Source organism: Talpa occidentalis, unplaced genomic scaffold (assembly GCF_014898055.3).
Source record: "Talpa occidentalis isolate TD23 unplaced genomic scaffold, MPIMG_talOcc4v2.1 talOcc4.10, whole genome shotgun sequence".
In the NCBI taxonomy this organism is placed as follows: Eukaryota; Metazoa; Chordata; class Mammalia; order Eulipotyphla; family Talpidae; genus Talpa; species Talpa occidentalis.
Window position 1 is genome coordinate 63,530,646 of NW_023600993.1, and position 13,629 is coordinate 63,544,274.

The following is a 13,629-nucleotide window of genomic DNA, read 5'->3' on the forward strand; positions in this document are numbered from 1 at the left end:
CTTACTTGTACTAATGTCCCCTCCTGTAACACTTAACTCTTGTTACATAACAATGATCTCAAAATAGATATTTTAAACAACATACAATCTTTGTGATTGCTGGACAGCTTTGCTGTGACTCTGCAAGATCAACTAGATCCATTCATATATCTATCTTCAGTTGAACAATTATTCAAGGAGGGGACTTGGGCTGGTGCCCAGTCATATATCTGTTGTCTCAATTGCACAGGAGCTGCAGGAACTTTTCTTATGATCACTTAGTATATGGTCATCTAACCTGCACATGTCTACATTTGGCAGGTGGACCCTCCCACCTCAGGATGAAAACAAAAATAAAAGCTGCTCATAAAGCATGGGCTCAGAAGTTCTAGAATGCTGCCAGAATGCCACCCATACCACTAAACATTAGTCAAAACAGGTGTTCAAGGAGATTCAATGAGAGCAAAATCAGGTTCCACCTTCTGTGACAGAAATAGCATATCTGTGCAGGATGTGGGGTGTTGTTGTTGGTCCTATTTATCACATTTTACCACTTTGCCATTGTTTCCAATAAACTACTTGAATGTTAATGCTTGTTTTTATAAAAGGTCAGATTCTGGAAATTCAAAGTTAGGGTAATGTTCTTAAGCCTATGGCACTTGAGCTCAGAGTGCTCACATTTGAGACAACATAATGTTCTACATTTGTAATTTCATTACCATACATGTCCTCTCTAGAGGGATGGCTCTATATGAACACTTGTATCCATCTGCTGCAGTGCAGCATCAAGGGGTCTCCAGACCTGATGTGGACCATAGGTAACACAGAGGGAGGTGGATTCTGATTCTACTCTTACCTATACTTGGGATTCAAGACTGCACAAATAATGCCACCGAAATTTCCATAAGTCCTCTGTGCTGAATGTGAGGTGGGGTACATGGTTCCAATGGGTAGATGGCTATTCCAGTATTGTGGAATAGCAAGTAGGGATATGTGGTGTGTCACTATGGAGGTAGAGCCCATGAGTTATATACTGGGGAATTTGTGGATGACCATCTGACTTTAGTGTCTCACTATGGAGACCCCACATCCCTGAATGAACAATCCTTAGAAATCTCAGAGCAACAGATTTGCTATGAAAGGAGAACCCAGAGTGATAATATTGCTTTTTTAAAATTTATTCATGAACTCTTTGCCATGCATTTGAAAGCCTTTTTTGATTTTCCTACTTACATGGAGGGAGAAGGATGAAAAATCTCCAACTCAGAATGCCATGCAAGTGAGTAGGGCAGTCCAGCCCCTGTGACACCACCAGAGCCTTGGAGAAAGGGAATCAGGAGAGGATACTGGCCTCTCTCAGAGAATCTCATCACATTGAGGTTTGAATTGTTAATTTATAGTAATTCCTATAAGACACAATTAAGTAGCCAGTTACAGGTAACAAGGCAACCAATTGTGAAATGATTTTCTTCACTGGATGTCATGATATACAGATTTGATTGTTCCGTGGAGGCCCTCATGATAGAGCATGAGTTTGAGTGTGAGGTTAAAACATTCCAAGTATCTAGGAAAATGTTCTGGAAAAATGGTGAGGTTAAACCAGGGAAGGTAAGTCATATCAGGTCATTAGTAGAGTACAACACCTCTGAAAGTGATAGAATGAATACAGTTGTCAGATGTACTGTGAGCAGCATTGGCATTAGAGAACCAGAGAGAACAGGGCAGAGAATATGTGATGTCATCCTTTGTCCCCTCTTACAGCTTGTCATATAAGCCCAGTTCTGTCACAGTTACCGAATATTACTCTGATTAATTACAGGACAAATTTTTTCTCCTCTTGCCACCCAGTTCATTAATAAGAAGTAGTCATCATAATAAAAATATACAAAATCCAAGGCATGAAAATCTACATCTGACATACAGGTACATCTCCCTGAATGCTAGATTGTATGTCCCTAATGGATTAAACCACCGCTAATCTCTTCTTGGTACTAGTTGTTGAAGAGAAAATACTCCAAAATTGTTCTGTGAGTGCCTAAGATACCGGGTTTCTGAGCTGAGAATAGAATATAAGATAGCCCTTCACATTCTTATATTTTCCTGTTATTCCTACAATGTTGCCATTGCCTTTTAGCATGTAAGAAACATATGCCACTGGTTATTATTATTGTTTTTAAAAACTATTTCCTCTTACTCATTTTTCACTACCATTCTGTGACTCTGCATCACTGTGGGAGGGAGTGGTTTTCACTGTCATCTCAGTCTGGGGACTGTGTTAGCGTGATTACTGATTATTGAAATTTCAGTCACTAGGGGAAATAAAAATTAATGTGTTTCACAACCATATTCAAGAACTACCTGAATTCTGCATTTGTCCATGGCCCTTCAGGGTAAGAAACCCTGTCTCTCATTGGCCTGAGGATATGAGGAGCAGAAGCACACGGACCATTTTGGTTAACAGGTGAGAAGAAGTCAGTTGTCCCAGGAATTGGAAGGGAGGAGAGCTCACTTTAGCAATGGTATTATGGTATGACAGAAATATCATCCCAAAGAGATATGTGTATTATACACTTGTCGTATTAGGTATAGCATCATCAGTATAGATACATCTATGGTGATTGCCTCCACATCTGTGTCTTGTCCTCATTGTCCTACAGCTTTCAATTGCACTGATATTTGGTTTCATTTCCTTCACTGGCTCATAATTGTGGACACTCCTTCTGTTTCTTCCCCACTCTCTTATCTTTCCACACCTACTTCATCTCTTTCTTTTTCTTTGCAATTCTCATTCTCTTCCATACCCTCCCCACTGTTAATGTTTCCTAGGGGTTCATTTCAAAGGGGTTCATTTCATTTCTTTATGTGCACATACAGAGTTTTACAATTGTAATGTTTGGCCAGTGGCTTCTACTAATTGCTGTATCATGTCTTTTCCATTTTGGGAAAAGCTGACCAAGTAGAAATTCCTGGCAAGACGTTTGCTTAAAAAAGCAAAGTGAGGGCCTCCCTGGTGGCTCAAGGGGTTAAAACACAACCTATGAAGCTATCCATAGCCACTGCAACATGAGTTCCATCCCTGGCCAGCCAAGAAACAACCCACATGGTGCATTAGACCTCTCCTGACTCGCCCGCTGCTCCCCTCAGCAGTGAATTTCAGTCATTCTGCCTGCTCTGTGGCCCACTCTGTTTCTGGTGAATCCTTTCATCCCCCACACTTCTGGCCTGTACCCCAGTTCTTGTATGCATAAATAAATAAATCTTAAAAGAAGTAAAAACCAAGATGTGGAATTCAAAGACTTTGTATAATAAGATACAAGCTATTTAGTTACATCAATGAAACTAAGATATCAGAAATTATGTTGGGATTAATTCAAATTGCAATCTCATATGACATAAGCTACTGAATCTGTTTAATTCTTCAGAGAATTTGGGACAACATTGATCTTTAGTAGTTGACATTAAAATGCTTTCATTCATTTTATGAATTTACTTCTATTTTCATGCACACTCAATTCATAATTTGATTGAAAGATATGTGCTGAACGAAGTGTAGCATTAACAATGACTGCAATATATTTTTGTTGTTTATTATACATATGCTATTTATTCTCTATACATATATTATGTACAGTATTGTATATAAACAATGCATACCTATGATATACATACATGTACACAAATACATGCAAAATATGTATACCCATATATTCAAACACATGCACACACAAACACATACCTGGTCACACAAGATGGAAAATTATTTATTCCACTAATCATCACTCTACTCTCAATGCTTCACATATGTGTAGGGTTTTCTCTCCATTTAAGCAAGTCTCCTAGTCTCTGGACAGCTATCATATAATTCATGTCTGACACTATCTACATGGAGTTTACATAGACTCCACAGGTTATGGGATCAGCCCAGCAAAGCTGCCCCCACTCAGAAACCAAATACTAGCCCAGCAAGGTTACCTATACTTCTGGATGGTTATCAATCAGAAAACCAACAACCTGGAGAGTTTGCTAGAATGGTTCACAAAACTTAGGCAAGAACTTCAATTACTATTACTGATTTAATACACAGAACATTAAGTGACACAAATTAAGGATCTGATGAAGAGATACATAGAACAAGGTTCAAAAGGGTCCTGAACACAGAACAATGTGTGGAATTTGGAGTACTTCATACACTTAGCACATGTGTGGATTCTTGTTTATTGACCGAGCAGCTCTCTAAACCATATACTCTAATGATTTGTATGGAGGCTTCATTACTTAGGCACGGCTGACTAAATCACTGGTCATTGGATGAATAACTAAACTTTTAGTACATCTCTCCTCCCTGGAGATTGGGAGGTGTTGCAAAAGCTCCTCTAATGGCAAAGCTGGTCCCCTGGCAACAGTTCACATCTTATGATTATCTGTGGACTTTCCAAAACTCAATTTATTAATATTAACTCATATGTGGTTGAAAGGGGTTTGTTGAGTAACAAAAGGAACTCCTTCATCTTTTTTTCTCTGCCTTTCTCTCCATTCTAGGAACTGAAGACAAAAGACCAAACATAGTAACCAAAGATGCTCCAGACACTGTATGACTTAGGTAATTAAGAGAGTTTTATGACCCTTGTGGCTAGAAGCAAGGAGACCAAAATATGTGTTTCTTATTATATCACAGTATTACATAAACACAATGATACATATATCTCACTAATATACAACAAAAGGAATAAAATGTGTGATATGTTTCATATACCAAATTAGCAAAGCAGTGAATCTAAAACACTGAGGTGTGCCTCCCGTCTGAGACATGGAGATATGGGAAAATTAATGCTTAAGTGACATTGGGACAAGACAGGGGCAGGGGTCTCAGCAAAGCTGGGCCAATAACTACTGGAATTGTGGAGCTGAAGGTAAGAAATATGCAAAAGGTACTCAAAGAGGAAATGATAAGAATATAAAAAGGAGGTTAATTGCACCAAAAGTTGGGAAGGCATTCTGACTATGAATACAATGAATGAGCCAAAAGAAAATGCTAATAACTTTGGCTACAATTAATAACTAATATTTGGCTTAAAAATTGAAAAAAGTAAACAAATTGTAAATTATTTGAAAAACTTACATAGAAAAGTTACCTTCCCTCTATAATTATTTTTTCATTTTTATAAATTTTATGAGCATTTTGTTTCCTGCAGATCTCACTCTTCCACCCAACCTAACAAAACCTTAAGGATTTTGTACAGAGATCACAGACTGTTCTAATGAGTTGCTATTTGTGAAAGAGTCAGAACAGATAGAAAAGAGGGAAGAGGGCCTTCCCTGCTGGCACAAGTGGTTAAGCAGCGCGCTGTGAAGCTGTCCGCAGCCTCTCCAGCACCGGTTGGACCCAGACCAGCCAGCGAGGATCCCACATGGTGAAGCAGAACTCTCCTGTCTCGCCCACTGCTCCCCTCAGCAGTGTATTTCATCAGTCTGCCTGCTCTGTTCCATGCTCTGTCTCTGGTGAATCCTCTAACACTCCCACACATCTGGCCTATACCCTGGTTCTTGTATAAATAATTAAATAAATCTTTGGGGAAAAAAACAAAAGGGAAGAATTGTTGAACCAGGTGTATTAAAAAAGAATATTAGATAATGAAAACATGTTGAAGGAATTAATTTAATGGGCTTAGAAAATAAAGAATTGTACTTAAGATTATAAACTGCTTTTTCTGTAACCAGGAACCATAGAATCCTAGTCCTTAAATTTCTGCTGGAAGTTTATGTTTATTCACCAAAGGATTTTTCTCCTAATTGACCATCACAAGAGATAGTTACATTTGTAAGTTTATGTGTATGATTTTAGAAGAAAAATAAACATGTATTCTTCCTTCTTAATTGAAATAATCTTATATTATTTCATTTTCATTTATGCTAAAAGAAAAATAAATTGATGTTTTATTTTATGCATAATTTTTTTGCACATCATCTGTGACACATGGAGCACGAACAATTTCAAGAAACAACTCTACTTTGGATCACTGCTTCTATCAGAATAGCACTGAAGAATCCATGATATCACTGGCCTTTTCTTGACTTTTGATTTTATAGACAGTAATCCTAACTGCATCTCTTACGTATGAACTCTGTACCATGGACATAGTTTATGGACAATTCAATCAAACTCTTCTGCTCACATAAAATACTGCTGGCATGCTGCTAATCCTCTTTTCTTTATAATTTGTTTCCCAATTATCTGATAATCTCTGAAAGAACTGAAGGCCCACTGCAATGTTAAAGATAGAAGTTTGTGAATATTATATGCAAATAATAGAGAAAATCTAGGACAAATGAGTCTAAAAATTTTGTGCATTTACTTTTTTGTTTGTAAGTTTTTTTCCTCTTCTGTGTCACTTTTTAAATAACAGGACTTAAAAAGAAATGAGTCGAGTAATCTAATCATTAGTGGAAATAAGAAAACAGGCAGAAAAAAGGGATGACCCAGTTGGTGGGTTTTCACCCATGCTTTTATGACTGCAGGATATGTCTCAAAGCAGATGCATGGATAGAAATAACAACAGGATTTATTAACAGGGAGTGAGAAAAGGGAGAGCTGAAAGTATGTTTATCCTATCCAGATAGTGTCTGTGCTGCAGAATCCAAGTCAAAAGCTGCATGTGGAAGATGGCTTCTGTCTCCCTCAGCAGAACAAGCAGTAGCTGGCCATGATGAGGTGTCATCTGGCTCACTGAGGCAAACGTGGAGTCAACTGTGACTCTTTGGGGAAGAAGTCGGACTTTCATGGAGAGAGCTGGCCTGCCAAGACCTGCGGGCAAACCTTGGAAGCTGGGGTCACACAGATGAAGGGATGGGACAAAGATCCCAGGTGGCCCATGGAAGGTATTGGAGGGCTGCAGGGTCTGGTATCCACCTCCTCCAAAGACCTGAGTGGTGAGAGGAGAGGGAGAGAGAGAGAGCGAGAAAGCCAGAACGCTTCACAGTTCACATGAAGAGGATCAGTTGCAAGTGTTCTGCCTTTTAAAACCCCATGGCTGTGGTGATGTTGCACGGGTGCATTGATGAAGTAAATTCTATGGGGATTACACCTGAAGGTTGGGAGGGGGAGCAAACATTGTTTTTTTTTTTTTTTTACATTAACAATAATTTAAAAAATAAATAAAAAGAAAATATTTATAAATTTAAAAAAAGAAATTAAGGGAAGAAAAAACACCCTAAACATTCATATTAATACTAATCCTATGTGGAATATACAGAATCCAAACAGAAGGCAAAGAAAAAGTCACAGCTAAAAAGCTGACCATAGATCTGAGGCATATCCCAAGAGAAGGGAAGGCAGGGGGATCAAACCAGGGGAGGGAAAAACACAAAGGAATGTGGTGATGGTTCACGGGTGATACGTTGGCAGCAGAACCATGGGGACTACAGTGATATAGGAAAAAAAAATGCTTAATTAAAAAGCTAACAGTTTTTAAAACAGAAAAAATAAAAAAAGAATAAAATAAAATCCCATGTCTGTCATGCTCTGTCTCCATCCCTGCAGCCCCTCACTCAGGGCACCAAGGGGTAGAGTTTGGGACAAGGTGCTGTACACCAGAATCTGGTCCATTTTGACTGGTATCTGGATGGTAGGAGGTGGATTTTGGCCCCTTGCCCTGATGAGAAAAACAGCATGGTGCAAGAGTCAGTGAGGGAGACCAGGGCAAGCCACAGTGACAACTACCCCACTTTCATTTTTGTCACTATTTCTGTGGTGAAAAAAGTCAGATGTCCAAGTGCAAGGATTGGCCTCATACCCTATACCTTCATAACTGGAGGGTTGCTGTATATTCTAAGAAAATTAAAATCAGTAAGACTCAATCTTGAGTTCCATCAATTACCATGGGTAGCAATAAGAAGAGAATCCAAGGTTGATACAAAGTCAGAATCACAGAATCCAAACTTATTCTAAGCCTGCTGATGAGACCATACTTCCAAGACATAATGGAGATCAGGACACAGACTGTAGTTGGCTCCCAGCCCTCATGTTAGGCACCCTGTGACAATGGCTTGCAGTGTAGTAAACCTAACTCCACAGAAGTCCTCACCCAGCAAGTATACGTGTTGTCTCTCGATTAGATCAGAGTCACCCAAAACACTTATGACTACACAGAGAACCACTGTGGACCCAAGACCTGGATGCAATCCTGTTCCTCACCCCTACACTCAGCTCATACATGGAAAACTTCAGTTTTCCTGAGCAGAACCAACTCAGGGTCTCAGCAATGTGAGATCTTCTCTTTCCTGCTATGTTTTTTTTCCTCAAAACAATTTCAACAAATGTCAAAACTTTGAAATAATCAGAATTAAAGGTCTAATAACAATGTAACTGGCAAGGAGAATTTGTACAAACTTATAAAAACAACCAGAGCTGACAAACAATATTACATCAGAACATCAAATACTTATGACACTTCATACAAACTTTTAAAATGCTGATATTAATTTTCATGTATATCCCAAAGTTGAACATATTTTTTTTAATGGCAGTGGTTTATTTGTAAATACCAATAAGTTAAATTCTTCAAATGTCTTTCCCATAAGGAAAGGAAAATTACAGAGGGTGTCTCTGGAGTACTACTGAGTTTCCATAAAACACAAAATTGCCAAATGTTCCTAATTTAGATATTTGGAAGTGTTTTACTTAGCCTTAGATAAATACACCATTTCATTAGCCTTATATAAATTTGCCATTTCATTAACCAACACTTTATTTTAAAGTTTATTTTATGTATTTTTACATTTTTCATGTCGGTTATCCTCCGGGTAAAAACCCCATCCCCCTTGTTTTCATCCTTCCTTCTCTCTACACTGTAGTGTGTCTCTGGTTTATAGTTGCCTGTTGATTTTGATTTTTTTTTAATTAATAAATTTTATTTTTATATTCCCCCAACAATTGCAAACGCCCCATTCTGACCCCAATCCTTCCCCTCCCACACCCCACCCCCCAAAAAGTGTCTCTGGTTCATAGTTTTTTGTTGATTTTGATTTTCACTTTCTTATATTCATTTTCCTGGTCCCTTATTTAAGTTTTCTAGATTCCTGCTATGAGTGAGACCATCCGGTATTTTTCTTTTTCTTTTTGGCTTATTTCCCTGAGCATGATCCCTTCCAGCGCCATCCATGTTGCTGCAAATTGCAAGTGTTTATCTTTTTTGAATGCTGAGTAATATTCCATGGTATATATGTACCACATCTTCTTGATCCAGTCATCTATTTTTGGGCATTTGGGCTGTTTCCAAAGCTTAGCTATTGTAAACAGTGCTGCTATAAAAATAGGGGTGCAGGTGCTCTTTGGAATTGATGTTTCTGTGTCCTTTGGGTAAATACCTAGCAGTGGAATTGCTGGATCATATGGAAGCTCTATGTTCAGTAGATCAAGAAATCTCCACACAGCTCTCCATAGTGGTTGGACCAGTTTGCACTCCCACCAACAGTGCAGAAGAGTTCCTTTTTCTCCACACCCTAGCCAACATTTGTTGTTGCTAGTTTTTTTAATATGTGCCATTCTCACTGGTGTAAGATGGTATCTCATGGTAGTTTTGATTTGCATTTCCCTGATGACAAGTGATGTTGAACATTTTTTCATATGTCTGTTGGCCATTTGCATTTCCTCTTCAGAGAAGTTTCTTTTTAGCTCTTCTGCCCATTTTTTGACTGGATTATTTTCTTTGTTGTTGCTGAGTCTCATCAGCTCTTTGCAGATTTTTGTGATCAGTCCTTTATCATTAGTGTTGGGTGCAAAAATGTTCTCCCAGTTGGTGGGGTTTCTCTTTGTTTTTGTTATTGTCTCTTTTGCTGTGCAGAAGCTCTTTATTTTGATGTAGTCCCAGCTGTTTATCTTTGCCTTCACTATCACTGCTTTGGGTGATGTGTCTGTAAAGATGTCTTTGATGTGCAAATCCCGTAGTGTTTCGCCTATATTTCCTTCTCTGTATTTTATGGTTTCAGGTCTTATGTCTAGTTCTTTAATCCATTTTGAGTTGATTTTTGTGTATGGTATGAGGTAGTGGTCATGCTTCATTCTTTTGCATGTAGCGACCCAGTTTTCCCAGCACTATTTATTGAACAAACTTTCTTTGCTCCAATGCATAGTCTTTGCTCCTTTGTCAAAGATTAGTTGACCATAAATCTGTGGGTTTATTTCTGGATTTTCTATTCGATTCCATTGGTCTGTATGTCTGTTCTTGTTCCAATACCATGCAGTTTTGATGATTATGGCTTTGTAGTATAGTTTGAAGTCTGGGAGTGTGATGCCTCCATTCCATTCTTTCTTTTTCAGGAGAGCTTTGGCAATTCGGGGTTTTTTGTGATTCCATATGAATTTCATCAATAATTGTTCTATTTCTTTGAAGAATGACATTGAAATTTTGATTGGAATAGCATTGAATCTGTATATTGCTTTTGGTAGGATGGCCATTTTAATAATGTTTATTCTTCCAATCCATGAGCAGGGGATGTCTTTCCATTTCTTTGTGTCTTCTTCTATTTCTTTTAACAGTGTTTTCTAGTTTTCTTTGTATAGGTCCTTTACCTCTTTTGTTAGATTTATTCCCAAATATTTGATTTTTTTTTGTTTCGATAGATGGTTTTTTTGATTTCTTCTTCTTCAGATTTATTGTTTGTGTATAGGAAGGCTGCTGACTTTTGCGTGTTGATTTTGTATCCTGCCACTTTACTGAACTGATTGATTGGTTGAATTAGTTTTTCTGTGGAGTTTTTGGGGTTCTCTATGTATATTATCATATCATCTGCAAATAGTGATAGTTTGACTTCTTCTTTTCCTATTTGGATTCCTTGGATGTCTTTATCCTGTCGTATTGCTCTGGCTAGGACTTCCAGTATTATATTGAAAAGCAGTGGTGAGAGTGGACATCCTTGTCTTGTTCAGATCTTAATGGAATTGCTTTCAGCTTTTCACCATTGAGAATGATACTGGCTGTTGGCTTGTCATAGATGGCCTTTATGATGTTGAGGTATGTTCCTTGTATCCCAAGAATTTCAAGGGCTTTTATCATGAATGGGTGTTGCACTTTGTCGAAAGCTTTCTCAGCATCTATTGATATTATCATATGGTTTTTATATTTCTTTTTGTTGATGTGTTGGATAACGTTGATTGATTTTCGGATGTTAAACCATCCTTGTGTCCCTGGAATGAATCCAACTTGGTCGTGGTGAATTATCTTATGGATACATTGTTGGATTCTGATAGCTAAAATTTTATTGAGGATTTTTGCATCAGTGTTCATTGGGGAGATTGGCCTGTAGTTTTCCTTTTTTGTGTTGTCCTTATTCGGTTTTGGTATTAGTGTAATATTGGCTTCATAGAACGTGTTTAGTATTGTCCCTTCCTTCTCAATTTTTTGGAAGAGTTTGTGAAGGATAGGCACTAATTCATCTCTGAATGTTTGGTAGAATTCATTTGTAAATACATCAGGTCCTGGGCTTTTGTTTTTGGGGAGGTTTTTGATTACCATTTCAATTTCGTTGCTTGTAACTGGTCTGTTTATGTGTTCTATTTCTTCTTTATCTAGCTTTGGGTGATTGTAGAGTTGTAGGAATTTGTCCATCTCCTCTAGATTGTTGAACTTGTTTCCATATAACTGTTCATAGTAGTTACTGATTATTCTTTTGATTTCTGCTGTGTCCGTTGTGATTTCTCCTCTTTCATTTATGATCCTGTTTATTTGTGCTTTCTCCCTTTTTTCCTTTGTGAGCCTGGCTAGGGGTTTGTCTATTTTATTTATTTTTTCAAAGAACCAGCTCTTGGTTTCATTGATCTTTTGGATTGTATTTTTAGTATCAATTTCATTTATTTCTGCTTTGGTTTTTATTATTTCTTTTCTTCTTCTGGTTTTGGGTTTTTTTTTGTTGTTGTTGTTGTTTTTCTAGGTATTTGAGCTTCGAGATTAGGTTGTTTCTTTGAGTTCTTTCTTGTTTCTTGATGTGAGCTTCTACTGCTATATATTTTCCTCTTATTACTGCTTTTGCTGCATCCCATACATTTAGGATATTGGTGTCCTCCTTGTCATTCAATTCAAATAATTTTTTAATTTCTTCTTTGATCTCCTCGTTAGTCCAGTGGTCTTCCAGTAGTGTGGTTTTTAATCTCCATGAGGTAGAATAGTTCCTTGCCTTCTTTTTATGGTTTATTTCTAGTTTGATGCCGTCGTGGTCAGAAAAGATGGTTGGTATGATTTCAATCTTGGTGTATCTGTTGATGTTTGTCTTGTGCCCCAGTATGTGATTGATCCTGGAGAATGATCCGTGTGCGCTTGAGAAAAATGTGTACTCCGTTTTATTTTGGGTTCAGTGTTCTGTAGATGTCTGTTAAGCCCAAATGCTCTAGGTCCTTATTTAGAGCTTTATTTTCTTTACTTATTTTTTGTCTTGTTGATCTATCCATTGTTGATAGTGGTGTGTTGAAGTCTCCCACTACGTTATGTGTTTTCTCTGATGTCTGTTTTCAGAGAGGACAACAGTTGTCTGATATATTTTGGTGCTCCCTCGTTTGGTGAGTATATGTTAATGAGTGTTATTTCTTCTTGAAGTATTGTCCCCTTGATCATAATGTAGTGACCATTGGGGTTTCTTTTTATTTTTTTGAGTTTGAAGTCTGTTTTATCTGATATAAGTATAGCTGTTCCTGCTTTCTCTTTTGGTCCATTTGCTTGTAGGATTGTTTTCCATCCTTTAACTTTGAGCCTATTTTTATCTTTTGTAGCTAAATGTGTTTCCTGGAGACAGCAAAAGGTTGGGTTTTGTTTCTTAATCCAGGCTGCAACTCTGTGTCTTTTTATTGAAGAGTTTAGTCCATTTACATTTAGAGTTAATATTGATATGTTAGCATCTGTATTTGCCATTGTTTGTCTTTCCTTTGATTTTATTTATTTATTCTTTTAATAACTTTTTTTTTTTTTGGTCTTCTTTCGTTGTTATTCGTCCCTATGAGGTTCTGGCTTTAGGACTCCTTGTAGTATTTTTTGGAGTGGGGGTTTAGTTGTAATGAAATTCTGGAGTTTCTGTTTGTCTGGGAAGATCCATATTCTTTCTTCAAAGAGGAAGGAGAGCTTTGCGGGATAGAGTATTCTTGGTTGGCATCTGTTTTCTTGGAGTCTGTTGACTATGTCCCTCCACTCTCTCCTTGCCCGTAGTGTTTCTTCAGAGAAGTCTGATGTCAGCCTGATTGGTTTTCCTTTGAATGTTATCTGTTTCTTCCCTCTTGTCAGCTTCATTATTTTTTCCTTGTCCTGGATTCTTGGGAGCTTTACTATTATGTGTCTTGCTGTGTTTTTCCTTTCGTCGTGGAAGTTTGGTGTTCTTCTTGCTTCTTGTATATCAATTTTCAGCTCCTTCTTCGCATTTGGGAAGTTCTCTTCAATTATCTCCTGGAATATTTTCTCTGTTCCTACATCTCTCTCCTCTCCTTCTGGAATTCCTATAACTCATATTTCCTTTCCTCATGGAGTCAGATAGTTCCCGAAGTCTTTCTTCATTCTTTTTCCTTCGTACTTCTCTTTCCTTTTCTGTTTTGGTTCTTTTTATTTCTGTGTCTTCAAGAGTACTTATTCGTTCTTCCATTTCATCTATTCTGCTTTCATTGCTTTTCCCAGAGTT